Source organism: Cornus florida, unplaced genomic scaffold, assembly GCF_030987335.1.
Source record: "Cornus florida cultivar Cherokee Brave unplaced genomic scaffold, ASM3098733v1 CherokeeBrave_3.0.0_Hap2_Chr08, whole genome shotgun sequence".
NCBI lineage: Eukaryota > Viridiplantae > Streptophyta > Magnoliopsida > Cornales > Cornaceae > Cornus > Cornus florida.
This window is the reverse complement of record NW_026775578.1, coordinates 83,815,351-83,819,020: the sequence shown is the minus strand read 5'-3', so window position 1 is coordinate 83,819,020 and position 3,670 is coordinate 83,815,351.

The window sequence follows — 3,670 nt, the reverse complement described above, 5'->3', positions numbered from 1 at the left end:
GTTTTCTACTGTTGTGGGTTGGTTTGCTGTTCTTGACCGCAGATGTCGACACCCACATATGAAGCTAAACCTTAACTTTCTGCTGTTCTTGACCGCTCAAAATGAATGCCAAGCAGGCATGGATATCTGCAACACTTACTTTAAATCCTCTCCTCTCTGTCTCGCCCTTTTTTTGCTGGTGTTGGAAGTCTGATTTTGTAGTAGTAGATGAAACTTTTGCAGATATATAGGCCTTTTTCTAAATCTAGTGATAGGATTGTCAGCATCTTTGACATGTTAATTTCAGTAGTAGAGAGAAATTTGAATTGATAAATCATTAATGTGTTCACCGAGTGTTAACGAGTTTAGAATAATAAAGTGTCTAATTATTGTTGTTGATCTAAACATAGTTGCTGAACATGCCAACAGACAGGATTAGATTGATTAAGTCTACAATACGGTACCCCCGGGTCTCTCAGCAATTGGATCATTCATCAGGTGCACATCCAACGGATGAGAACCTCGGGCTTACGGTACCCTGGCTATTGTAGACTTTCAAAATTTAGCATTAGTATTGGGTAAAGTTGGTCTACTTGCTTGTTTTATGACTGGTTATTATTGATTTTTAATATTTAATTGAGTTCCAAATATATATATATATATATATATTTTTTTTTCCTAACAAACAACACAGACTTGGCAAAACCCATTACATACAATGCGAGATGTCCTTGAGAGCACAATGCAGAATATGACTTGAATATTTCCTAGTACCACAGCATTTGATAAGAGAAAACAATCTTTTACTCCGAAAACCTCAATGGAGAAAATCATGGGACTTATTAATCAAAAGTAAGAGAAATTATTATATGGTTTCGGCCAATTATTATTTGACATTTAAATAAATAATAATAATAATAAATAAATAAATAAATAGAGCTTGCACATTTTTGTCACATTTGTTTTTGTGTCAAATGATGATTGCATAAGTTCGGTAAATAGGTTTAATTGTGTGCTCAAGCAATCATTCAATTTGGAATGCAAAAAGCAGAAACTTAAAAGGGATGGAAGTGCCAAGATCTTTTTAGTGAAAAGTTTTTAAAAAAAAAAAAAAAATAGTTACAAGCCAACTTTGGATCTGCCAATGCATTGCTCAGAATCACATTTGCCGAGAATTTTTTTTTGGGAAATTGTAGGAGACTTGTCAATTTTCACACTACGATTGGAGCCAACTCTAATGGGCCCATGGAACCCAGTTTTTGCGAGCCCAATCCAATTATGACAATCCAATTCGTTCCAATGGCGGTCGCCATTTTGTAGGCCCAAAAAATGGGTTGCGGAATTCGACGACCCAGTTGGTAATCGCGGGCTTACAAAAAAGAAAAAAAAATCCAGGCGTAGAGCACTGTGTTAAAGCCCTGTTTGGGTTATAAAACAGCCAAAAATCAATTTTTTGAACTTTTTTTTTTCTCTGTATTTTGGCTGATACAAACCGTGCCAAAACGGTTATTTTGGGTTAAAATAAAAAATGTACAAATTAAAAAAAAAATTATTTTTTGTTTATTTTTTCTACATAATGATATTATAGCCGTTAAAGAACTGTTTGGATGATGCAAAGAATGCCTTAACGGCTATATTGATCCAAAAAAGTTAATTTTCAAATTTTTGTTTTAGTTTTATCCTTAAAAAATGAATTTTTTTCCCTTTCTTTTCACTCTATAAATACATCAATCCATAATAGATATTGTATTATTTGTTTTTAAAAAAAATTGATTTACCAATTTGAATTATTTACAAATATATTCGTTTGGTTAAAAAAATATAGCCATCGGAAAAAAGTTAAAACAAAAAAAGGTAAATAATAATAATAATATATATATATATTAAATTATTATTATTTTTATAGAGCAAAAACGCACCATTGTAAAAAGTGCAATAACTAAAATTTAGAGAGGTCAATATGTTAACACAGTTCTTAGATGCCTTTGAAATTGCTCTTAGAATTAAAAAAACAAATAAATCATACAACCTAACACCTTAAAATTTTTAAATTGAGTTAATTTCATTAATATCCCTTAATTTGGCCAAATATTACATTGAAATATCTTTCGAAAATAACTATTACTTATATCACAAACTTACTTTTCAAGTGTGTCATATACTTTTTTTTTGTATGTAAAATAATATTACTACCCTTTTAACTATCTATTAGCTTTAAAAAAAAGTGTTGAAATGACTTGAATATCCTTTGACATTTATTATATAAATTTATAATTATTCTTTATATATATATCATCATGGACAACCACCTCTAATTTAAAATTATTCTTTATATATATATATATATATTTCTCTTTATATACATCAACTAAATTATAATTATTTTTTAAAACTATTCTATATAATTATTCTTTATATATATATTTCTCATCATGCAACACAACCAGTTTTCTTTACCTTTTCTATATCTTTTTCTTTTTCTTTTTTCTTTTTATTTTCTAATTTCCTTTTCTTCTTCATTACCGCCTGTAAAGAATTTTTCTTTTTAATCTTATTTTTTTTCCTTCTTATTCAGTACTGTCGGCAAAGAAGAGAGACAGAGAAGCCATTAATGGTTCCTCATCACCGGCAACCACTTTGGTCGCCTCTTCTCTCTCGATGCCGGAACCACCAGAGTGTGTGTATTGATGTGCATATATGCACATGTAGTTTCACTGCAATTTTTTGCACAATTTTGTTTTTCCTGGTCAAACCCAGGTATCAGATTTGAATTGGTCACATGCTGAAAAAGTAAAGTGCCTGCAGATTACCATAGACAGTAGCCGGAAATAAAAAATAATAATTCCAACTAATTTCCAGGTCGTCGATAACAGCAACCACCATGGTCGCTGCACTGTTAAAAGTTTATGATAATCAGGGTTTGTAGCGAGAGAGGGGGAGTGTAAAATTTGCAGTGAGGGTAAGGGTATTTTAGTCTTTTTAGTTTTTTTTTTATTTTTATATCTTACATTAAAAGTTATTAAAAAAATTAAAGGTAAAATTATTAAATTTAAGGGAGTGTAAGTGAAATCAACCTTTTTAAATTTTAGAGTTAGACGACAGAGTTATGGGTCTCAATAATTTGCTCAAGTTGGAGTTTGAATCAAACGGAAATCCAATTTGAATGAGATTGGAGGCCACTAGATTAATTGTACTGGAACATTTTACTGTCTATCCAATTCTGCCCAACTTTATTCAAGTCTTTTGTTCAAGGGATCAACGTGGAACTCAAATAAATCAGAAATCTCAGTATACTTTGTTCAATTTTATTTTTCTTAGTTATCCCAACAAGAAATATACTCAATACCCACTAATTCAGAACTTGAACCCTTAACTTTTTATTTGAAAGACGATAAAATACTCTTAGGCTATGTTCGGCTGCATGGAATTGAAATTTGAATCAGAATTTAAAAAAAAAGTAACTCACAAAATTGAACAAAAATTTTCTTCAATTTTAATTCTAAAACCATACAGCCGAAAGCAGCCTCAAAATTTGTCAATATTAAATAATATTTGCATAAATGAACAAAATAAAATAAGACAAAAATCAAGCTCCCTTCGACTCCACTGTAATAATCAAGTTCCCCCATGTATATATGTGTATATCCCATAATTATTATAAAGTGCGCAATCTCTCCCACTCACAAACAAA